Below are 25,243 nucleotides of genomic sequence, written 5' to 3' on the forward strand. Positions count from 1 at the left end.
GCGGGGCCGCTTGGGGAGCACCCCCCACCCCATTCTCAGGAAAGACTGGGAAATCCCAGCCCTAGGGCCAGGGCACCTTGACCCCAAGCGCCCTTCTTAATGGAGCTCAGGACCCTCTTCAAGCAACAGAAAATAACCTTATTGGCATCTGTAGGCAAAGGTTTGCTGAGATGGTAGAAGGCAACCTACAGCGGTTTGTTGTTCGATAAGGAAGCTGGCTGCAGGATGTAGTCAACCACAGATGAGTTATAGAACACTGGTAATGCTAGGGCCATTTTTCTAGAAAAAAGATAACTTTACTGGTGAGGTTAGCTAATTAGCTATAAACACTGCAAACTGAAAGGGTAATGCTTTAACTTGATTGGAAGTCTATACATCTCCAAACTGCCTTGAACAGAAGGCCCCTGCCATGCTCCTGGGGAGAGACCCTTGGATCTGCCCTACCATGTTACCCCTACCTGCACCCCCTCACCCCCAGGTGAGCCTTGCCCAGCAGGGCTCTGGGATATTCAGAGCAGCAGGGTATCAGGGCAGTGGTACATTGTGAGCAGGTCAGAAGTGGTTTCTGCTTTAGTGGACACCAGTGATCATGAGAAGGATGAAGGCTTTTCAGATTTATGTCCCAGTCAGGGACCCCAGCCTATCACCCTTCAGCCTAGGAGCCTGAGAGCCCCAGTTGTACGTCAGTGTCTGCACACTCCCATGTGGGTACACACTGCACAGTCAGGATGTGTTTCCAGAAGCCAGGATGGATCCAGCGGCCCCTCAATGCGTTGTCCTGCTCCTAGGATGGGTCCAGCTGCCCTCACACTGCTCCACCCCAGCACACACCTATACCTAAGGAGAGGGAAACAACCATCTCCTGCCCAAGAGGTTCCAAATCTCTCTCATTCCAGTCTTGAAGAGAGACAAAGTTCTGTCAACAAGACAGAAGCAGAGATCCAGAGACAGACCACTCCCAGACACTCAACCAGGGCCCCTACCAGAGGCACAGTCAGACACACAGCAAAGACTCTGCCCCCAACAGGAGACACAGCCCCACAGAAAGAGCCTACACACAGGCTGGAGAGACTGCGTGGGGCACGAGCCAGAGAAACAGGTAGATCAACCAGATAACCAGCCAGAGACACACCAGAGAACAGCCAACACACAGTCAAAGGGCCCACCAGAAACACTGTACCACACTCAGCCAGATGCAGGCAGATGTATCAGAGAAAGAGCAAGAAACCCAGTCAGAGAAGCAGCCATCAGCGACACAGGCCAGGGACACTGTCAGAAACCCTGCCAGAGAAACTGCCTGACGCACAAGCAGAGAAACACCAGGGAAACTGACAGACGCAAACAGGCATACACCCAGAAAAACAGCCGGAGAGAGGGCCAGAGACGCAGCCAGATGCTCAGTCAGGAAGTCTCCATAGCACTCAGAACACTGCCAGGGACACTCAGACACACAGTCGGACACACTGCCAGAGACACCGTCAGAAACGCTGCCAGAGAAACAGCCAGAGAGGGCTAGAGCAGTGTGGGTGTCAGCCTGGAGCGGGGTTGGGGTGGGGGAGTGCAGAGACTCTGACTTCTGGGGGCTCCTTTGGGGAAGGGCTCCTGCCTGCCCACGGCTGCACTTGCCCCTCCCCAGGCCAGTCTTCCCCGATGCACCTGGTGCTCCTCCAGCCAGGGCGCTGGAGCCCCGCACGGCTCACCTCTCTAGGCCCCGACTGGCCTCAGCAACCCCTCCCACATCTGCGACTCCTGAGGCCTTTGCTACCACTTGGCCTGGCTCCTGACCCTCAGCCACTCCCCCCTCTCCAGCTACTCCTCAGGCTTAGAAGGTTAAGACAATGGCCAAGGACACAGTCAGCAAGTGGTGGGGCCAATAAAGGAACCCAGGATGAGCCAGCTCTAAATTCAGAGCTGGTGTGAGAAAAACAGATAAGAGGCTGGAAGCCCACCTGGTTCCCCCCGCCCCCCACAGCTTCCCTCTGCCTTCAACCCTTGCAGGGGGCCCTCAGACCCTCCCCTAAAACCTCTACCATCCACTTTTCTCCTCACAGCCAGCAAGAGACTCCATCTCAGGGCCAACCTGCTGCCCAGCACATGGGAGAGGACCCAGGGCCTGGGAGGCAGATGGGCAGACAGAGGGGACAGAGGTTAGATGACAGGATGGGAGTAGAGAGACAGGGTGGTCCTCTTCTTCCAGCTCCTTCCTGGTCCCAGCTGGGAGGGGTGTGGGGGGTGACAAGGCCTGGCATGAGTGAAATGCATACAAGCAAACACACACACACACACACATGCGGGTCCCCACAGGGGGAGGGGTGGCTTCTTCATCAAAGTCGGCTCCATCAGCCCGATGAGTTACTGTAAGGGCCGGGCCCTGGGCCAAAGAGGCTGCAGCCATGGGAGCCGAGCACTGCTGAGAGCGCTGCAGAGACAGGGGGATGGGGTACCAAGCAGATGCTGCACGGCTGGGGGCACCCAGAAAAGGGAGACACCTGGGGAGAGGGGAACGGAGAGGGAAAGCTGTGAGCTGAGACCCTGAGGGACAAGAAAAGACCAACACGGAGAAATGGAAGAAGAGACACAGGAAGACACAGGGAGCACAGGATACTAGCAGAGATTCAAGGGCAGCGGGAGAGACACGACCTGGAGAGAGCGACAGAAACGAGACACAAGCAAGGTCTCTGTGCCCACTGACAGCATCTCTCGAAGCCCACTCAGCTCCGGCAGTGTAAGGGGAGGATGCTGTCAGTGCAGCCGTACTGGCGGATCTGAGACAAAAGCAGGGCTTCCAGGGGGCTGGGGGGCTTCTGCCCATAAAGCCAAGAGCCTCGCCCCTAGGGGATAAGAGTAGATGGAAACCCCACCCCACTTACAGGTCCAGGAAGTCCCAGGCACTTTGACTTCCCTCTTCCCTCCGAGTCCCAGCTGGACCCATTCCCAGTTAGGGAAGCTGAGGCCAGAGACATCTAGGCTACACCTCTGCCCGGCCCTAGCTCACCTCAGGTCACCCATCCCAGGGCAAAGAGCATCTTTCCCAGGAATTTTCCAAGTCCACACCCACGGCTCTGGGATAGATCTAGAGCATAAATCTGTAAAGCCCCAGATGAGGGCTATGCGAACTGGCCCAGGCTCCATAAGCCCTTCCAGAGGGCCAGCCTGGCTTCCAGCCCCAGACCCAGCAGTGAGGAGAGAGCAGAAGGCACCCCACTAACAAGTGCCCAGCAGCCCAAACCCCTTGTGAGCAGAAGCCCAGCACCTCTCCTGACACAGAAGCCCAGTGTCGCCACATGCATACACATAGGTGACTCATCAAGAGGCCATCCTGGCCCCCAACTTACCATCATGTCCCACGACGACACAAGGACACCACTACACAGGAATAACAACATTCACTACAACTGACACAGGTGTGCAGTCGACAATGCCCACAGGGGTACTGACAGTCACTACAGTGATAGTGAGGCACTGAGTCACGGTCACGTCCAATGACACCACCGGACAGGGGGATGGCACCTGTTGACACGGACACAGTCACAGTGACAGTAACCTTGGTATCAAAGATGCAATGAGACTGCCAGCCACTCAGGCTGACAATGACGTGACACCCACAGTGATACAGGGAGGCTGACAGACTCGGTAAGATGGACAGTCACATAGAGTAACACCAGCCTGCAGAAATGTTGACACCATGGAGGCTGATAGTCTCCAGCCATGACACTGATAGAGTGACAGGCTCCGGATCAGGGATCTCAACTACCAAGTTTCTGGCTTAGGATCCAGGGCCCAAGACCCCTCTTGCCAGTGCCAGCAAGTTCCCAGGTACCCTGAGTCCCGACCCTCACCCCCTGCCCAGCCGAAGGCAAAACCTGAGAAAGGGAAGTGTGAATTTGGGAAAGCCCCTATTCATCCTGCAGAAATAGGGCAGGTTAAGTTAATCAACCCAACCCTGAGGAGTCCCTGCCACATCCAGGGTGAGGGTGGGAGTTCTGAGCATCACTGCCTGGAGCCCAGCTCTGACTGGGCGTGTGCTGATGTGCAATAGTGTGTTCAGAGCTTTAGGCTTCAGGGTGTTGGTTGGTGTGGGTCAGGTGGGCTCAGTCTGGCCTGGAAAATGAATGAACAGCGAGGGCCTACGTGGTGCCTTTGAGAAACTGAGACCCAGTGAAGGTCACTGGCCTGGACCCCACCCCCCGGCCTGGGGCTGGGGTGAGGTCAGGAGTGTTTCTCTGATGGAGAGCATCTGGCCTACAGCGGGGGCCATGGGGACATCTCCATGGCTTCCAGTCCCCTTCAGCAAACCCGGACTCTGGAATCCTCCAGGAAAGGGGAAAGGCACTCTCTCGGGGCCTCATCCCCTTCTCCTCGCCCTGCAGTGGCTCTAGAGGACACATCCTGAGAATGAGGCAAGAACCCGGGACAAAAGGACCCACGGATTGAAAGGCCTAGGAAACTCTACAGGCCTCTGACCTGCAGAGGAATTAGGGTGAAGGGAGGAAGAGAGGCACCTACTCTTGGGGACGGAGAGAGAAAATGAGAGACAGAGCAGGGGCAGAGATAGGGACAAGGGCATGGTGGGCAGGGAGGCTCAGACCCGGCTGGCTGAGGGGGAGCCTGGGAGAGACAGTCTGGGCGGGCGGGAAGCTATAGGAGCGGGAGGAGGGGCTGAGGCCAGAAGGCCCCCAGATCCCACCAGGCCTAGGCAGCCTGGACAGCGTGGGCGGTGAGGGCGGGGGCAGAGGCCGGAGGAGTCCAGAGGCCGGGGGTTGGGGGGAGGCCAAGGAAGGAGGCCTGGCCCCTGGCAGCTGGCCCAGCAGGCCCCCCATGGGGGAGGGGGCGGGCCCAGGTCAGGGGCCAGCTCCTGGGCTGGGGCTGGCTGGCCATGGGGCAGGCTCCCACTCTCCATGGCGTCTCTCCCTGTCTCTGAGTCTCTGGTCTCTTTCTTTCTCTTTGAATCCAGACCCGGCCCTCCTCTCAGCGACCCCCCGCCCACCTTAAGGGGCACAGGACCCAGAAGCTGTGCCTGGGTTTAAGCCTTATCTCTTCTTCCAATGCCACCCCATCCCCACACACTCCAGGGGCAAGCCCCCTGTGCTCTGGGGGAAGGACACTGCCCAAACATAGAGCCACTCCTCCCTTATAGAAGTGGGGCAGGATGAAGCTGAGCACCAGTGGGAGGGGGGCCAGGAGGGAGGCGGCGGGTGGGGAGCAGTCCCCCAGCTCCAGTCTCTGGCTGAGGTTGTGGAAAAGGAGGCGGCCCAACGTGAGTGAATTGGGGGGGGGTATCCGCACCTGCTATTGTGACCTCCACAGCCGGAGATGGGGGCCTGGGGGTGGGGGACAAGATTCCAATGGATTTTGGCAGCGGCTTGGACTCTTGAGTGCTCACGCCCCCCACCCCCCAACCTCTTGTACCGTGGGGACCCTGAGATCAGCATGTGCGTGCCCTGCTGCACATGTGTGCTGGCGTGTTGCGCGCTTCCCACGCCGGGCCTGGCTGGGCCACTGGGAGGTGTCCAACGGAGATACCCATCCGAATCACACCACCCGGGCCCACACGTGGAGCCCCACTCGAGCCCTGTGCTGCTTGTGACCTGGGCGCTGGCTCGTCCACGCTCATGTATGCAGGCCTGGACAAGAGCAGTCCTCTAGAAAGGTCCAGGCTTGCTCCCTGAAAAGTCATCTGACCCAACCCTCTGCTTCTCCAATGGGGAGCAGGAAGGGGCAGAGAAGTTCATATCCTCCCCGTGGGCACATGGGCTCTGGACAGCTTCACAGCATCCGAGACGCAAGTGCTAACTCCCCTCCCCCTAGCCCCAGTCCAGAGTCCCTCCTGTCTTCTAGGAGAATCAGGAGGATCTCTCCATGCAGAAGAGGGCCACACACCAGTCAGGTTAGGTCTAGGGGGAGCCAGGCGGCTCCTCATGGAGGAACAGACGCTGCAGGAGGTTACAGACAGCTGGAAGGCCTCCATGGAAGGTGGGGGATGGGCAGGTCAATGGGGCTGACCAAGACTTCCCTCAGCTGACAGGGGAGGGGGCTTGCAGCAGACTCACAGCAGATGAGGCAGGCAGGAGGCTGCAGAGCCCTCTGTGGAGACAGAAGGATGGACAGAATCGCTCTCTAGGCCTGGGGGCTGGGACAAAGACCTCTTTGCCTCAGCCTCTCCCACTACCCCCCACGCAGGGCCCCATCACCACTATGGCGCAGACACAACCTCGAATACATACACAGAGGTTGGCGCTTGCAAGGCTGGTTGTATGTGGGCGCATGCACACACACACACACACACACAGGGAGGGGTGGGCAGTGTGTGTGAAGCGTCGATGTGTAACAAAAGGAACTAAAGATGGTCTTTCGGACAGAGTCCGAGATGAGCGAGGGGAACAGAAACTTCAACTGTCTTCACGTGTGCTGTTCTCCTCAACCCCCCTCCACGCACGCACACTGCACACACTACTGAGGAAGCTTCTGGTCTGCTGGGCAAAAGCAAGCCATCCTTCCTCCCCCTTCCTCCCCTCCGCACAGTGGGGAAGCCAGAGCAATCTGTTCCTGATGGGTAAACACAGGCATGAGTATGTGCGCACACATGCTCTCACACACACACGCTCTCTCTCTCACACACACACACACACACACACACCCGCGATCCAGGGGCACACAACACCCGGCGCTCGCTTCACCCCAAGACACACAGGCACACTCAGGCTCTCACTACCATCGCAGAGCTCCCAAATCCCCCCATCTCCACCATGCAGCTAGAGCTTCACAGACACACCCAGGCGCCCCTCTCGCAGACACTGGCATCATATTCTGCCATTACCGCCACTCATCATGGCCTCCCACGTGGACACCCACTACCACATCCTCGCACACACTGGTGTGCACGCACACAAGAATCACAATCACAGTCACACACACAGACTCTCACACACATGCTCAATCAAAACAGTTCTGGCCTCACATATGGATACCAGCACACACTCAGAACAGTCACCCTTGCACACAGATACTGTAGCACCTCCAGAAACTCAGAGTCCACAGCGCCCACTCCCATTACCCTCAGCCCTCACACCTCTACACCCGGCAGTGAGAAACACACACATACACACCCAGAATAGTCACTCCCTGCTGGGACCTTGGGTTGCCAGGCCCGTGCTCAGAGGAAGGGAAGATAAAGCTCAGGGTGCCTAACACAGAAAGGGAAAGTTTCTAAAAATCAAGGGAACAGAACACTATTCCCTACTTGGCGCCTTTCTCTCCTCACCCTGCTTTCACCAGCATTCAGGAATGAGGAGAGATCCTGGCCAGAGTGGAGCGGTGAGGAAGCCCCCAGGCGAAGAGAGAGTGGCAACGGTAGCGGCAGGAGCCAGCAAGCCCCAGAAGCCAGCCTGCTCCCCAGGGCCCTCCCACCGCCCCTCCTCACCACTTCTTCTCCAAGAAGAGCAGCAGCAGCTCACAGCCTAGCTGCCTGCTGTGTGAGCCCGGGCCTCGGAAACCTCTCTGTGCCTACAGCTGTCTACAGGGCACCTGAATGTCAGGCCTGGCTGCAGGGAGTGGGGGAAGGGGAAGGAGATGAGACCTTGACCTCAAGCCCCAGCCCCTGCCAAAGCCCTGTCATCACTGTCCAACCTGAAGAGAAATGGGGACAGCCCTGGCCAAGCCAGCGCTGCCTTAACAAACCATCAGGACAAGAATCCTAAAGCGTCCTTGGACCCTGCAACCCCGCCCCCCATCACAAGAGAAGACGCTGTGTCGCTGTCCAGGCAGAAAGGAATCCAGGCTGGGCTGGCCAGGCCCTAACCCGGGAACAACCATCAGTGCTGCTGACGTCCTCGCCACTTGCTGCTCCAGGTGTAGTGTGAGCCCTGATGCCCCATCCTAAAGAGAGCCTGCCTGGGCTCCACGGACCAGGCCTGGGAGGGAACACCCGGCGGCAGAGCCCAAGGAAACCAAGCAAGGCAAAGCCCAGGAAGCCAGGTGACGAGACTTAAGGAAAGCGACAAAAGAATTCAGGCAGCCGGGTTAAGGGAAACTAGGTGACAAGGCTCCAAAGAACACAGGCTGTGGGGGCCAATGAGACCTGGCCGCAGGGACCGAAGTTATTTAGCTCAGAGGTGGGGACCAACGGAGCCGAGCAAGAGGCCCACAGGATGTAGGAAAAGAAAGATACTGGGAGCTCATCCCTCTGTCCGGACGTCACCCCCACAACCGGGGCCTCTCTCTCAGTAGCCCCCTTCCCACCCCGGTGGTGGTCCCCTCCCCCAGGCCAGTGGACACGGCCAGACCCCTCCTCTTGCTGGAGGCCTGGTCCGGCTGCAGCCAGTGGGCCCCGGCCCCATCCCTGGGACCTCAGGAAGTCCCAGTCCCTCCCACCGGCTGCAGAGGCAGAGGGGGGCTGCTGGGGGGAGAGAAAAAGAAGAGGAGAGAGAGACAGCTTGGCAGGGGGAGCGCTGAGCAGCCGCGGGGGGCGGGGGCCGAGAAAGGAGCGGGAAGCGCCGGGGCGGGCTGGCGGGCGGCGCGGGCGGGGGTGACAAGTTCTCCGGCCCCGCGGCCGCGCGGCCACTGACCTGGGTCCCCGCGCAGGCGCCCCGTCGGTGCCTCCGGCGCTCCGTGGGTCCGCCCGTCCGCCCGCGGGCATCGGGCCCCCCGGGGTTCGGGGCTGGGGCCCGGACGGCCCGGGGAGCAGGCGTGTCCCCCCCACCCCCGAGCGTCCCGGCGGGCGGGGGGCCGAGCCGTTGCGAGCGAGCTGGGCGGCGAGCGGGCCGGGAGGCGGGGAGGAAGGAGCGCGCGGCGGGCGAGCGAGCCGAGCGAGCGGAGGGAGCGAGTGAGGGACGGCAGGCAGTGAGGTCATCCTTTGAATCTAATTGTCTGAGTCAGGAGGAGATGTGGCACTCGAGGCAGGGGGAGGGGAGGGGGAAGGGACCCTCCCGGCTCCGGCCCACCGCCACCCCCGCCCCTCCTCACCCCTGGGGGCTGCCGCGGCCTCCCCTCCCCCGCCCGGGCCGAGTCTTCTCAGGCCAACTGGGACCAACTCCGGCCAGTCTCACTCAGGGCTGACCTCTGCTGCGAAGGGCTCTCCGTCCCACATCACCCCAGAGAGTCTCGTCTCTAGGGGGGACGAAGAGCCCCCTCCCGGTCCAGTTTGCCTTCCTGCCTGTCTGAGGTCAGGGGAAGCCCCCATTCCACCCCAGGTCTACTTCTGCCCTCTGAGGAGAAAGAGGGAACTTCCACCAGCCTTCCTAGGGACCTTGTGCACTCTAGAAGCTGGAGTCCGCAACTCTACTCCCTGAGTGACCTGCGTTGGAAATTTGGGGGAATCCGGACATTGAACCACAGCTCACCTCCCTCCTTTCTGAGGATGCCAGTTCAATGCCAGCCAGTCCTCCAGTCCTGCACTTTGAGGGGCACTAGGACCCCCAGTGGACCCCAGGGTCCCCCTACTCTGCATGCCCAACCCTTCAGGAGGGGCAGAAGCCAGGCCAGACACCTCAGGTCCCCAGAGGCTGCTCAGGGGAACAGGCCACTCCAGTGGTTTGGGGAGGGCAAGATGGCAGTTGGTCCCTGGACTTGTCAGGTGTGTGTGCACACCCATGCATGCACACAGGAGCACGTGCACACGTGTGTATACACACACACCCCCACGGAATGGTGGAGGGAGACCAGGAGGCTGGGGATGCTCACACGGATGGCCACACAGCTCTCCCCTTGTCCCCATGGGGGAGGGGTGATAAATATTTAAGGGGCTTTTAGCTCTGAAGGGGCCGAAGCTGGGGGAGGGAGGGGGATCCACGATGCCTGATTAATGGGGTTACGGGCTCGGATCAATCCATCCGCCCGCCGTCTCCCTCCCCCTCCTCCTCCCTCCCTCCGCCTAATGCGCTTTATCAGGAGACGCTTTTCTGACTTGGCAGCGTCGGGTGTTTTAAATAGACCCATTTAGAGCAGGGGTTGGGGGAGAAAGGAGGGGGGGAAGGGAGACAGAGATTGAGACAGGCTGGGAGACAGAGACGAATCAGAAGAGAGAGAGACAAGCCCGGAAGAGAGAGACTGGGAGTGGAGAGACAGAAGGAGATGCAGAGACACGGAAATAAGAGGCTGAGGATGACACTCCCGCAGAGGCTCAACGGGGGGGGGGGGGACCGGTGATGGGAGGCCAAGGGGAAGCTGGGGGGCTGAAGAGCAGAAACAAACAAAAGAGAGAGACAGACGCAGAGAGGAAAGGAGCCCCCAATAGCAAGGAGAAACGGAGAGAGAGGTTCTCTGCAAGGGCTGAGTGCTAGCCTGGGAGACAGCAGATATCCTTTATTTCCAAAAACAGTTTTTCATCCACTTTGTTAAATTAAAAAGCTGGTTTTAAAGCGGTGCTGAAGGTGCTGCTGGGGGAGGGTGGACAGAACTGCCAAGTCCTCCCTCACAGCCTCCTCCTCTGCCCCCACAGAAGCCGCCTCAGCCTTTCCCCCTGGGGGGCAGGGGGGTTCTCCAGCTCCCCTGCTCTCTGCACTCCTCAGGGATCCCCAGGGACAGGGTCAGGGCATCTGAGCTACTGTTCATTGGCAGAAAGTCCTTCCTGCTGTCTGGCCTCAGTCCCTCCTGCTCCAGGGAGCCCATTCTCTTGCCTGACCGCTAGCCTGTTCTCCAACCCCAGTTCCGGCTCCCTAAGGTGTCCCCAGTGTGTGTGGGGTGATTAGCACAGCTCAACAACTCAGTTTCCCAACCGGCCACCAAGCTCCTCCCAGGTATTCCCCTCATTGTTGTGCAAATCTGAACTTCTGATGGACACCCCACGCCGTCTTCAGGTCCTCTGGGAACGGGGAGACTAAAGTGTGAGTAACCCTCTCCAGCCTTCTAAAGTCCCTTTTCTACTCTTCAGAACCCCAGCTCCATTTTAAGTCCCTTTTATGGCCATAATGTTGTCAGCCTGAGATACACTCGGCTTGGACCCCACCCTCGACAACACCCCACTGCTAGTTCTGAAGGGTCAGCCCCACACACCCCCACCCCACCTCCAGGCCAGGAAAATGGCCAGTCTGTTTGGGAGCTGAGATGAAAAGCCCTGCCGGCCTTTGTGGGCCTCTGGCGGGTTTTCGACAATAGGCCCTTCCGTTCCGCTCCAGCGCCTCGATTTCTTGAGCACCCCCACCCTGGGGCTGCCAATCCAGGGGCCTTGCCTGGCCTGAATGAAAGGCAGGGAGAGTCAGGCCCAACCCCCAAGGCTGGCCTCAGAAGATTTTGGACTTTCTGACCCTCCATCCCATCTCCTCCAAGCTCAGCGGCTCCCCACCAATTAAGCCAGAGAGATGCTTTGGGCAGAGAAGCAGCCTGACAATGAGAGAGAAACATGCTCCCATATCCGGGATTCAGCCCCAGCAGTGCAGAACTGAGTTTTCTGACCTGGCTTTGCCCTTGCCTGTGTGATGGTGAGTAAGTCTCCTCCCTTTTATAGGCCTGTCATGGGGGCATGAAAAGCCTCAGGAGGAAGGAGTGGGGAAGAACAGGAAGGGATCTCAGACCCTCCTTCACTCACATCCCCAGACCTTCGGCCCCCATGGCACCTGCCAGCTGCCCTGAAACTGACCTGCCTCCCTCGGGCCCCCAGCACATACCTCTTCACCAACCACTGCACACCGAGCACATCAATGTCCTCCTCTTCCTCCAGACCAGGTTCTTCTGGAGACTTCTGAAACCAAGGGGGTGGGATGATGTGACAAGGCTGGGTTCTAGAAGGGCAAAGGGCACAAATCAGAGGCCACAGAGGAGCCGCAGACCTTAGTCAAACTCAGAGCTCATTTCACACTCACAACCCCACTGTGAGAAGGGGAAACTGAGGCAGGTAGCAGGTCAGTGTCCAGAGGAGAAAAAATTGGGAGTGGTCCAGACTCCCTGAAGCACCCTTTGCAGACATTAGGTTCTCAACTGCAGGGACAAGGAGAGGCCAGAAGCCTGACACCACACATAGATGCAAACCCACAGACCATGTGAAATCCCCACACAACCAGTTCACAGACACAAGTACCTCCACGTCACACACATCCTCCCATGCACACTCACACAGGGACACATGGCCCCCAGCAGGCAGAAACACACACCATCATGCTGTCTTCTCCTCATCACCACTATGATTTATTGAGCATCTGTTATGTGCCAGGAACTGTGTTAGGCACTTTATATACATGATCTCATTTAATCTTCATGACTTCTCCATGAGGTAGGTTCTATTATTGTTCCCATTTGACAGCTGAAAAAACAGATTCTGGGAGGTTAACTGGCCGAAGATCACACAGCCGATCAATTCCAGAGCAGAGATTTGAGTGCAAATCTCCTTCTGGAGCCCTTCTACTAGTGCAGCTTCCCTCTGCAGATCTCTCCCCAGCCAGCACAGTGCCTTTCCCAATAATAACGGGAACAGCTAACACTTGCTCAGGACCCCTGATGAGCCAAACACCATGATGAAGACCTAACATAGTTTTGTACCAGATCACCAAAACAACCTTTGAAGGTAATCTTGTTCCCATTTTGCAGATGAGAAAACTGAGGCTCAGAGAACAAAAGCACTTTACCTTGCCCAACGTCACATGACTGGTGCTGAAGAAAGCTATTCTGAAAGTCATTGTTGCTTCTAGGACTCCAGTTATTTGGACAGAGCCCTTGACTTCTACAAGACCCTGGAAGATTCTCAGGATCCAACTGCTCCATTCCCCACCACAGTGTCTGCCAAAGGCATGATAAGGTGCCTAAACACATATGCATGAAAAAGGAACTCCATGTCATCAAAATCTGCCCGGAGAGGCAGAGGTACCACCAACCAGGGAGAGATGGCCGGAAACTCAAACAAGGTGTTAGGGACAGGCTGACTGGTGGTAAGAGATACAGACACACCGACAGGCCCACAGAGATGGAGACATAGAGGAAGACAGACACATGGGGCTGAGGGACGACAGAGGCGGTGGGGAAAGGAGACAACAGAGGGAGAGGAGGATGCAGGCTGACATGAAAAAACAGACAGATACACACTGACGTACACAGGCAGACTAACAGAGAGTCATCCAACGTTCAGGAAAGCAAACTGAAAGCAAAACAGGACTCGTGTATAAGTGAACGTGTAGGGGAGTATGCATTCGAGTGTGCCTGTGTTGGGGGCATGCAGAGTCTGTATCACTACACACATTACACCAGCTGCTTCTAGCAGTTTCATCTGATTAATAATAAATGCCCCATAATTACAGCCGCTCCCCCCAGCCCTTCTTCCTGTTTTTTTTGTTAGCTGCTGCCAGGCCAGCCCCCAATAGACCCCAGGGCCCCCTCCATCCTCACCTGCTGCCTTATAGGGGGCTGAGAGGACATGAGCTGGGGAAGGAGGCCAGACTCCCAATCTGAAGGGGAATACCCATTTCTCTATGTTGGATTAATGCCCCATGCCTCTAAGAAAAAGGTCATGCCATTTAGATCTCACTCAGAACCCTCCCCCAGCTCCTCTGTTCCCCTGGTATAACCTCTGAGCCCTAATATGGCCGAGGGGCCCAGGTCTGGGATGCAGAGAGATGAACTCTTGATCACTCACTGGCTGAAAGAAATCTCCATTCACCAAGTTACCTCAGTCTCAGAACCCCACAGGCTCAAACAAGGAAGGGTCCAGGACAGCCCCACCCCCACCCCCCATCTCATCATTCCCACCCCGGCAGCCTCAGAGTCTCTGCCCACTTGTGTACCCCACGCTTTGGACACCCAGTGGCTCTGCCTCCATTCCTGAGCCCCCTCCTCAAGTCCACCTCCTCCCAGGCCCCCCACCCTAGCTCTCCAAGGCAGCTCTATCAGAGTCAGCTGTGGGTTTGTGCTGATCTGTTTCTAATCGCTGGGGCCTGGTTCACGCTTGCCCACCCCCCCCCAATATTGATTCCATTATTTGGAGAGTCATTGACGTCAGGGACCTGGATGGGTGCCAAAACCACGTTCTCTCAGGGCCCAGCCCCCATCCCGCGATTTCACGGAGGGGCCCAGAAAGGTCAGCTCATGGGCCAAGGTCACATGACATCTGTCCTCAGAGGCTGGGCTCATCTTACCTTTCCGGGACCACTCTGAGTCCCTTTCTCCTGAGGAAGAGGGGCTCCACAGAGGCCCGGGGGTCAGAAGTGAGGTGGGGACGTATAGCACGGGGTGTGGAAGAAACTCACTGGGACTTGGGCTGCAAGGAAGAGCTCTAGGAGAAGGGATAGGGTCAGTGGCTCAGAAAAGGCTACCTGGGGAAGATATTTTCCTTGGTCACACACCATTTTGGAACATCCTGAAGCTGGACTTGAAATGGTTACCAATGACTACTTGATTTTTGTGTCTGTTATCAGTTGTATCTCCAGGCTCTCTCTGAGAAAGAAATTCTTGGTGGCGCAAGATAACAGATTACCTTAAATGTTGCCATAATGTGACTAACTGGCACCGCTCTTTCAGAAACCTTTGTTCCCTACAAAGCGAAGGCTCTTTCTCCTGTTTAACTCCTGGCCCATGCTGCCTGCCTCAGTTTCCCTGCACTCTTTCTGTCTCTCCTGCCTCTGTGCCTATCCCATCAAGATGCAGCCACTGCTACCCCAGCACCTCCGAGGCTCTGGCTGCACAGGGTATTTTTAGGATCTGAACTCTGTGTTCTCAGACAGACATTAATAACCAATACAGACAGTCCATGGTGCCCACAGCAGCTAAACCTCAGAAGTGAAGTGAAAGTCGCTCAGTCGTGTTCGACTCTTTGCGACCCCAAGGACTATACAGTCCATGGAATTTTCCAAGCCAGAGTATTTGAGTGGGTAGCCGTTCCCTTCTCCAGGGGATTGTCCCAACTCAGAGATCGAACCCAGGTCTCCTGCATTGCAGGCAGATTTTTACCAGCTGAGCCACCAGGGAAGCCCATCCTCAAAGGCTCGGACCTAGGGTCCACTGCTTTAGCTAGAGTCCAAGAAAACGAGATTTAGAGAAAGCAAGGGACATGCTCACGACCACGTGGGGGAAGAAAGCATTTTCCCATCTTCTGAAAAATCCTGAAGCTGGGGAGAGGACAGAATTGAGCTCTGATCTCTGCCACAGACCTTTTCAAGGAAGAAGCTGCCCATCCTTTGCACTCCTTCCCTGAATACAGGGAAGTCCTTCCTTCAATCTTGCTTGCAAATCACTTAGGGGTGGTTCAAACCAAAAAACAGGGTTAGGCCACAGAGGCTGTTGAGTCTCAAGCCACAAACCCTGGAGAGTCCCCTCTCCCCACAGTCTGTCCCACTCAGTGTTCATTCCTCAACATTTCTTGAGCACCTAATCCCTGCAGGCCAGGGAATTAGGGACATGGCCCTGCCCACCAACATTACTCAGTCTGGTTGTAGAGAAAGATTGTTTACTCAACACTGGCCTCCCACTGCGTACCTTGTCTATACCAGAGGCAGGGTCGGTGGGAGCTGAGGCTTGTGGACCCCCACCCCTAAGTCCCAGATTTCACAGGCAGTTAGTCACTCTGCAGCCTTGCTAAGCACTGCAAAGAGGAAGGAGAGGCAGTGTACAGTGGGGCATTCTGACCTCCCTCAGGACTAAGGATGCTTCAGTCCATTCCTGAACCCCAGGAGTCACCACTCCAGTCTATTAACAACTTTGGCCCCTTCGGACTTGTGTTCCAGCCCCAGCTTCAAGGAGCTGGTTCCTCACAGCTGTAGGGTTCAACTCTTCCCCACGTCTGCCCAGCTCTTCCTCTCACCTCCTTGGCTCTGGTGACCCCCAACCCAGCATGGCTCTATGCTTTGGGGGCCCTCTTTGCCTTCTGCAGAGGTAAAGAGGGGCGATGACCTCAGTGCCCTCAGCCCACTGGGACCACGGCCTCCCCAGCCCCTCCCCACAGGAAGCTAGGGTCTGGGGTGGGTGTGGTCACTCAGGGCCCCTGGAGTTTACACAGCTGAGGTATTCCCCCCACACACCCCCAATCCCTTGGTGGGTCTGGAGGAGGGGTCAGCTCTCTTCTCAGCCTCCTAGTTCTCTGGGACCCCCCTCCCAACCGGGCACACATGGTCCCCCCCAAAACCCATCTGCATTTCAAAGAAAATACGCTCCATCTGTTTCCGATTCATTTACACTTCAACTCACCATGGGGGGGCAGAGCAGGGCGCCTTGCCTTTAAGCCCTTCACTCCCATAGGGGGGCTGGAGAGCACGTGTCCTGCTCTGGGACAAGGAGCAGTTACAGCCTAGCCATCTGAGCCTGAGAGCCAGATCCCTACTTCGTGGGGTGCTGGTGCACTGGCCTCCATAAAAAGAAGGGTGTAAAGCCCCGGGCAGTGTCTTCAAGGCAGGTGGAGTCCTAAGACTGATTGCAACCTGACCCAATGGCCACCCCATCCCACCCCCGCAGAACTACTGCTCTTCTGGGAGGCAGAGTGGAGAACCCCAGGCAGATGCTGGAGACAGGATAAGGACTCAGGCATTCCAGGAGACACTGCGAGATATAACAAAACGTGGCCCAACCCCATTCCAGCCAGGGAAAAGGAGAGAGAAGAGGGTGCGTTCCACTCCAGTCTTCTCCCCCAGCCACCTTCTCACCATAGATCTGGGGCTACCATCTCCCCTAGAATCAGAGATTCGCTGTCTAGGAGAGGTCAAAGAAGCCAGATGTCTATCCCCCTCAAGTCAGCTTTCACACTGCTCCCATCTGAAGGATGACTGGGATGGGGGAGATGTCTTGGGAAGACATTAGTCTTATTTCCCCAATACCTGACCCTCTCTATCACAGGAGAGGTACCCAAAACTACTGAACAAAACTGTGCATGTACATGGTTCATAGGGAACCCTAAGGGTACATGTCACCCCTGAACCAAAAAGCCACTCAGCCGTCCTGAGAGTGATTGAGAGCCTAGTCTCCTGTGGAAGAACAGGCAGAAGGGTTTAACTGGGTGTTTCCCACCACTCTCCACCAGCCCACGACCCAAGTAATGGACATGACCAAACACATCTCTTCCACTCCCCACCTCTGGAAAACACAGATCTTGTAATAGTCTCTGTTCCTGTCCCCAGCTGCCCCGAGACATACCATAAACCAGTGAAAGCATGGGTGAGTTGAACTGTGAGTTCTAAGTTACCCTGGGAGTGTGAACATAATCCTAATGTGGGTTTGAGTGTCCCAGAATGGAAAGCTAACTTAGTGTGATTCTAAGTGTGAATCCCAGGGTTTCCATGTGAATATGAAAGCCTCAGGGTGCAAGTACCAGTCTGAGTGTGAGCACTGGGGCCCTAGTGTGACTCTGAATCTAAGCCCCAGGATGGAAGTAAGTTTAATGTAACTACCAGGGATGTCAGTCTGAGTGTGAACACCAAGATGGAAGTTTAGGTTTGAGTGTGAATGCTGGTCTCACTGTGCATATGACTATAAGCCCCAGGGCTGAAATGGGAGTCTAACTGTGAGCCCCAGGATTCCCAAACAAGTCAGTACAGACAAGAGTCCTAGTGTTCATGTAAGCCCCTGGTCTTTGGGGCTTTCTGAGGGTTAGCTAAGGTTCCCCACGTGAGTCTGAGTATGAGCACTGGGGTCCCTTTATAAGTATGGGTCCCTAAGTGATCCCAGGATGGAAGTGAGTATCTTGCGTGTCCTAGTGTGAATCTGAGTGTGAACTCCAAGATGTGAGCATGCATGTATGAACCCCAATGTCCTATGTGAGTCCTTGAGCTCAAATGAACCCCTGGTTCCCCAGGTGAGTCTGGGTGTGAGCCCCAGAATGTGTGAATCTGAGAAAGCTCCATGGTGTCAGTGTGAGTCCCAGTGTGAGCCTTAGGACCTCTGGGAGTTCTGAGCTTGGGCTCTAGGTCTCAGTATTAGCCTATGAGCCTCAGGACAGAAATGTGAATCTAAGTGTGAGCCTAGAGTCCCAATGTGAGTCTGAGTGTAAACTCCAGGACTGAAATGTATCACTGGATATGACCAGAATATAAGTGTGAATCTGAGTGGAAGTCCACTGTCCTGTGGTAACTCTGAGTGTGAATCCATATGCGTTTAAGTGTCCCAGTATGAAGCTGAGTATAAATTCCAGAGCCTCTAGAAGTCTTGCACGTGAACTTTAAACTCCTACTTTTCACATAAGGCTCAGGGTCCCAGTCGGAGTATTAACCGTGATGGAGTGTGAGTGAAGGGCTGCATGTCACCAATCCCGACCAGGAGCCCTAAGAACCAGCCCAGAGGATCTGTGTGGATTTTGGCAGTGGAACAGGTATGCAGAATTTATGGAGACACAGTCCCCTCCACCTACCAAGCTCTGGCTAGCCATACAGCCATAGAAACATCTAATTGTTCAAGCTCCATCATCCCCACACATGCATTGGTACACAATCATACCCAGAGTTAGACACACAAAAATGCACTCAGTGTTTCAGACCCCCCGACAAACAGCAATTACAGATGCACAAACACACTCAGCATTTCATACACCCACCACCTCCGTGATTACAGCCACAGGAATACCCCCAGTGACACAGACACAATTACATTAAGTACTACAGGCAAAGCAAATAGTGTTGCAGACACACTTCTCCAGCGGCATGCACACACACACCCAGTGTTGCAGACACAACACTGCCAGCCACACAGACGCTTCTCAAAAGAGAGAGACTAGACGGAAAGAGAAAGAAAATCCTGAATTTTCAACAAGGCGTGAAATAGTCCTGCCCGCCTGAAGCTACTGACGGGGGGAGGGGGCCAAGGGAGCGGGCGAGCGCGAGATCTAGCGCTGGAAGAGAGGCTCGGGAGAGGAGAGGCTCGGAGCCGAGGAGGAGAGCTGTCCGTCTGGTGACCTCCCCGCGGCCCAGCCCCCACGCACCGGGCGCTACACTACTCCGGGCAGCACAGGGACACCCAGGCTGGCTCCAGCAGAGCCGCACTAGGGGAAGACACACACCGGCAGACTCACAAAGAGGCGGGGATACACCGCAGGCGGACTCACACGGACACACAACACGGGAGCACTTACAAAGAGATTCTGGAGGAGACCCACTAAACGGAGATACATCCAGGCGGACTCACGAGGAAACCACAGGCAGGCTCGCGCCGACACACACACACACACACACAAGCGGATTCACATGGACACCCATATACTGGCGGACGCGCAACCTTCCGTTCACACCCCTGGGCGCTTTCAAGTCCAGATTTCTGCTGGAGAAGGAAGCCGCCTCTGGGCGCGCGGGGGTCACTACGACCCCCCAGCTCCGGAATTTTCCCAAACCCTGCGCGCGACGTTGAGAGGTGAGGGAGAACCCGGTGCTAGGGCGATCGATCCCTGCCACCTCCCGCCGGCCGACTGTCCGCCCCACCACCACCACGCCCAACCCCCGGCGCGCCCGGACGTGGGGGGCTGCTTCTTCTGCGCCCCCGCCCCCGAGTTTACGGGCAAAGTTTCCCGTGAACTTTCTTGTCCCCCCACCCCAGTCTCGGGCCCATGCACATCCCCTCCCTCTTCCCGCGCGCACGAGGGCCGCGGATCTGTCGGTCAACCTGAGGGTTTGAGGGTCCGGCCGCGCGCGCTCCGCGCGAGGTACTCACCGCGCTCTCGGGCCGCCGGGGCTCCGCGCCTAGCCCTTCGACCGCCTCCGGCAGGGAGAGAGGCAGGGAGCGCGGAGCTAGCACCGCCGCCGGATCCCGCCGCCGAGCCCCGCGCTGCGCCGGCTGGAGCCGCCGCCTCCGCTGCCGCCGCCGCCCGCTCTGCACCGGCTCCTCGGCGCTCGGCGGCTTTAACCCCCCCCATCCTCCTCCCTCCCTCGCGCGCTCCCTCCCTCCTTCCCTCGCCCATGTGACCGCGGGCGCCCGCCCGGCCGCGCGCGCCCTCGCTCCCCTCCCCCTCCCTCCTTGTCTCCCCGCGCCTCCGCGGCCGCGCGCCGCGACCCCCTCCCGACCACGGCCCCCGCGCGCCCCCGCCGTGGCACGCTCCCGCTCCTGGCACGCGCGGGCACAGTCATCCTGCGCAGGCCTGTGAGCCCCCACTCCCCCTCACTCAGGCTGGCTCCCACCCTCCCCCCGCGGGCACACTCGCCCGCACTGGCACGCGTGGCCCCCTCGCCTTCACCCTCTCTCGGGAACGCCCTCCAGACGGCTGTAGTCCCCGTGCTTCACGCGCAGCCGGGACCGCGGGTCTCAGAAACGCGCGCGCACCCACACCCACACCCACTCCGCCGGATTCCCCAGGGCCGCCGGGCGCGCATCCAATCCCCCAGGGTCGCTCATTCACACTCCCTCGTTCGCTCAGCCTTGGCCAGGTCTCCGCGGCGCACACTCCCGCACGTTCGAGCCCTTAGTGCCTCGCACGGACACCCTGGCACACGCGGGGCCAACTCTCAGGGTCCTCCCGCCAGCATCTCCGTGAGAAGAGCTGGAGCAGGAGCCCCCAGGCCCTACTTTGGGCCGAAGAGCCCAGCCGCCTCTGCCCTTCCCAGATCTCCTACCGCCCCCAGCAACGACGCCCCCTCTCCCAGTCTTAGACACGTACACCCCTCACATCGAAGGAAGGGGTACTGTTTGCTCGCACGACCCGAAGTGGACCAGGCTGAAAACGCAGGCCCTCCCCTCCCATCAAGTTTCCGGTGATACACCACAACTACCCCTTTCCCCTCTCCTTCACCCTCACCTAACCCATCCCCGGACTCACGGCCTGGGGATTGACCGCCACTGGGATGCGGGATGTAGGGAGAGTGCGCCCTTTTTGCCCGGGTCGGCAGTGCCAGAGCGCGAGTGCCAGAGTTGGGCGCTGGAGGTTCACCCCTCGAGCTTCCCGCGCCCCGGGGCCTGGGGTCTGGCTATTACAGGGAGGCATTCAGGTTAGACAACCCGACTACCTCTAAGGCTACAGGAGAGCGCCACAGAAAGGGTGAATGCCAGGGGGCGGAGAACGAGTGGCCCACCCCCATCCCCACCCCTTGGATTTTTCATCTGACCTTTGACCCATAATCCCAGCTGCCTGGCCCCTCCGGGGAGCTGTGCGAGGTTTGCGGGCGGGGAAGAGGGGGAAGGAAGTATCTCGCTACTTCCTCACACCCTTCCCTACTAGGCTGCCCAGAGCGCCCGGGCCCTTTTCCCAACAAATGCCTCAGGGACTCCCATTGCAGAGGAAAAAACCTTCCCGCCACTGCCCGGGCTTTTCACTTTTACTTCCATGGCCGCAGGATCCCATCAGTGCAACCAGCAGGGGTCAGCCGGGGCTGGGGCTCAGAGAGGGCCAGCTGGGGCTTAGGGACACACGGAGAAATAGTGACTTCCAGCCGAAATCAGCTCACGCCCACCCACAGTAGGTGTCTTCTATCTGGCCTCTCTGGATCAGGAGCCTTCAAGTACCCACGTCGCGGGCGGAGACAGGGTGGTGGGCACCGGGAAGGAGTGGAAACGTTGCGACAGAATCTGGGGGTGAGGGAGGCGGCGGTGGGGGTGTCAGGAATTGCCTCTCCTTCTGCGCCGAAACTAGGCCTGGGAGAGGTTGGGTGCTGAGGGGGGCGGCGCCCCTCCCCTCGAGCCGCAGTCTGGCGTCGAGATCTGCGGGGTTCTTGGTGGGCTGACTTGACCTCCAGATCTTCCCGTGTCCTGGACTCAGCAGCTTTCTGCCAGGTTGAGATCAGAGGGGAGATCCGCCCCGGATCAACGTGCCCTCCCCACCTGGGGGCGCTGGGGTGCCATAGGTCGTGCCCAAGCCCGCGGGTGCTGGGGCAGGGTCCGGGCGGGGTAACCGGGGTCCGGCAGCCAGGTAAATCGCTGTTTCCGAGGATTAGCGAGGACCAGAGGCGCGCGTCGGAACGGATTCCACCGTCGGTCTATCTGCAGCTTCTCGCGGCGCAGTACCCAGCGGCCGCGCCCGCTTCCCCAGGGCCACAGCGACACCTGGCGGGCGGTGCGGGAGGCGCGTTCCCGCTCAAGCCGCAGCTCAAGCAAAGAGGCAGCAGCGTCCTCCTAAACGAGCAACGAGGGTGCGGCCCCTGTCTCCCACCTGCCCCTGCCGCCTGGTCCAGAAGAGATTCTCCTTGCGTCTTGGCTGGGGCAACAAATTACTCGTGCTTTTCTGCTCCTGCTGGCTCCAGTGCCCTGTCTGCAAACGAGCTTCTGAGCTTTCTAAGCCTCCGTGTTGAACCCTCCTTTACCCCATCCCCCTGGCGGCAAAGCCGAGCCTCGTCGGTGGCTCTTCAAATCCCTTGCAGGAGCTGGACCTGTCTCCTCTCCGGCTTTAATAGGCGTCCCTATCCCCGGTAGCCCCAGCTCTACATCAGTCCCCTTCTCTTTCGTGCCCACTTATCCTTAAGCCACATCCCACTTTGCTGACCCCCTCCCCCAACCCCACGCCATCTTCACCATCTGCCTCTCCTATGGGTCAGCAGGGAATAACGTCCCTAGTGCAGAGCCCTAGTGCTCTGCAAGAGACGGGGATTATAGATTTGAGCATTCTGGAAGGCCTTGGGAAATTGGAGGTGGGGGTTCTCCCTGACTCTGTAAAACTCCTGAGTTTTATGGCTACCATGAAAGACTTTTGGCTACACCCTCCTCCATCCTGACCTACACTTGGACCACCTCCCACCCACCCCCCTTTCCCTGGAGATAGCTGTGCCATGCCAAGCCTTTGGGTGACAAGGACCCTTTCCGATTCCTTTGTCCTCAAGGAAAGAGAGCCCCCACCCCATCTACATTTTCCAGTGCTCCTTCAGGAAATGGTGCTTATTTCTAACCTGTTATACCATCAGAAAGGTCCACCTTGGGGCACATACCTGGCTACCCAAAATCACAAATACACACCCAGACTGTCTTACCTCCAAATGCTGGACACACCTTATTTAAAATCACATGTGTGTGTGTGCTAAGTCACTCAGTCGTGTCCAACTCTTTGCAACCTCGAGGACTATAGCCCACTAGGCTCCTCTGTACATTGGATTCTCCAGACAAGAATACTAGAGTGGGTTGCCATGCCCTTCTGCAGCAGATCTTCCTGACCCAGGGATCGAACCCAGGTCTCTGATGTCTCTGGCATTGGCTGGTGGGTTCTTTACCACTAGCGCCAGCTGGAAAGCCCATCATGTTACATACCTAGTCTCAAAGAGTGAAATGTGTATATTGAACCTCAATATGGCACACTGGGAGTCCGGGACCCCTGCCTGGGGCTGGGAGTTAGAGGTCTCAAGGACCGAACTCCTGGAATCACACACTTACACACCGCACCACACACAGACACGGTCACCCACACAACCAAGTACTCAGTCACACCACGTGGCACACACGCAGAGTCACACACGCTCTCAATCACACAAAGTCCCACACTGGGGTTTGGCAGGTCGGGGCGGGCTCCCAGAGGCAGTTACGTAAACGCCCTCGCAGCCCTCCCTTGCTCCCCCTCACCCCCCTCCTGCTTCCTCACACAGTGCCAGCGCCCGGGGCGGCTTGGCCGGGGCCCGGGAACAGCTCGGCCTCGCGGAGGCTCCAGGCGCCGAGAAACCCGATCCGACATAGCCCCAGGCCGAGCCAGGGAGGGGGGCCTGGAGCACCAGCCCCCCAGCACGCTCAGGGTCCAGCTCAGCCCCCCAGAGATGACTCACACAACACCCTGGGACACCACCTAGGGCCCATTTACAACACCCCCTGCAGACCACCCCCTTCTGGAATCTGGATCGCCACCTGAGTGTACCCTGACCCCTTCACTCTCTGGCACCGGAAAAGAGCAGATTACCTAAAGGTAGAGAAGGGGTTAGTGCTGAAGCCATAATGGTGGTGCTTAAGTATTCAGCCGGGAATTGCCCCCAGTTCTCTGGAGCCATCTCTTCATCCTCGCTGGGGTTCTCTAAAGCCGCTGTGAGAAAGAGATGCTTTTGCTCTTGCCCCAGGCCCCCTCACATTCGCTGCCTACGGTTCCCAACATATTCTATCAGAATTCTAAGTTATTCAAATAGATCCAAGGCTCCCCCATCGCCTTTGGTATCCTTCCTTCCTCCTTAGTTGGAAGTTCTAACTCCAGTCTAACCCCAGTTCCTCCTGTTTTGCTAAGAAGGAAGTTTGAGGGCAACCTGAGACCTTGGGACTGGGGAATGAAATCCCTGAAAGGAGGAAGGATTAAGGCTTAGGAAACTGCTGACAGTTAGGAGTCTAAGAGGAGAGGAGAGACTGTCTGTGTCCCCCCGCCCCCACCCTGCCATCACCACCACCCATTCTGCAGCTCAGACTCAATTTTTCACAATAGCTTTTGAGTATCTGCCTGGGCTGCCCAGGCCCAGGCAGAAAGGGAATTTCCCCCTATGTTCTCTCTTAATGAACAAAACATTTCATGTTGAAATTCCTCCTCTGCCCCCAGCCCAGTGTCTCCAGGACCCCCCAGCCTGACCAAGCAGGGGGACCATTAAGAGGGGAGTAACAGAGTAGAAGGAAGCCCCCGGGGGAAGTGTCATTTACATTGAAGGGGGCATCTTTTTTCATCAATAATTAGGGTGACTTTTTTTTTCACTTTTGGCTAAAATCACCCACTCCTATGGCAGCTTCCCAGAAAGGGCGGCCAGAGAGCGGCCGGCGCTGTCCCGAGGCCCAGGACATGGCCCCCCTCCCCTGGGCGAGAAGCCTTCCCTGAGTTGTTTTCCTGGTCTCTTCCTCTTGGATGTTTTTTTGATTATTAATCACATTTTCCATCCGCAGGCTCAGTCCAGACCCCCTCCCCCTGGGGTCAGGGCTGGACACAGGGAGGAGGAGCAGTCTCCAGGACAAGATGGGCAGTGACCTGGTCTTGGCTGACCTAAAAGAGGTCAACAGCAGCATGTTACAGATCACACCTCTGCCACCCCAGGAGATAGTAGGATGTCAATCAATAGGAGCGGAGTAAACAAATGAGCAGGTGTCCAGCTTTCACAACATGCAGCTGGTACTGAAGGCAAAGCCCCCAGTATCCCTCTCTTGATGGCACAGACAGGGAATCAGCTCAGAGAGGGAGAGTCACCTGCCCAGAGTCACACAGCAAGTTAGTACCAGAGCCGGAACAGGACCCCAGGAGAGCTGATAGTTCCTCCATCCATAAGGCAGTCAATAAATATGTATTGAACACTTAGTATATGCCAGGCATTGACTTAAGTGACAAGACAGTAGTGAACCAACCAGATGAAAATCTCTTCCCTCTCAAGGCTGTGGAGCAACTAAAACTCCGCACACTGCTGGTGGGTATATAAGTTGGTTCAACCACTTTGGAACACTGTTTGGCAGGATCTTCTAAGCTAAACATATGTATATCCCATGACCCAGCAATTCCACT

General features: G+C 57.4%; 1 protein-coding gene across 8 annotated transcripts in view; it reads right to left on the bottom strand.

Moving 5' to 3' along the window:
- Positions 1-19,697, bottom strand: part of LOC120866450 (ciliary neurotrophic factor receptor subunit alpha) — a 37,895-nt gene extending 18,198 nt beyond the window's left edge. For 2 of the 8 annotated variants that reach the window (XM_040244204.1, XM_040244256.1), the window contains exons 1-2: positions 19,537-19,632; positions 11,601-11,714 (exon numbers count right to left, since the gene is read on the bottom strand). The gene's annotated coding sequence lies outside the window, so the exon portion shown is untranslated. Of the gene's footprint in view, positions 1-137; positions 4,616-6,050; positions 6,085-8,564; positions 8,643-11,600; positions 11,715-19,536 lie in introns of those variants that run through there. The other 6 variants (XM_040244214.1, XM_040244232.1, XM_040244224.1 and 3 more) reach the window with 6 other exon arrangements.
- Positions 19,698-25,243: the final 5,546 nt, after the last annotated feature.

The sequence above is a fragment of the Oryx dammah genome, unplaced genomic scaffold (assembly GCF_014754425.2).
Source record: "Oryx dammah isolate SB20612 unplaced genomic scaffold, SCBI_Odam_1.1 HiC_scaffold_1, whole genome shotgun sequence".
Classification (NCBI taxonomy): Eukaryota; Metazoa; Chordata; class Mammalia; order Artiodactyla; family Bovidae; genus Oryx; species Oryx dammah.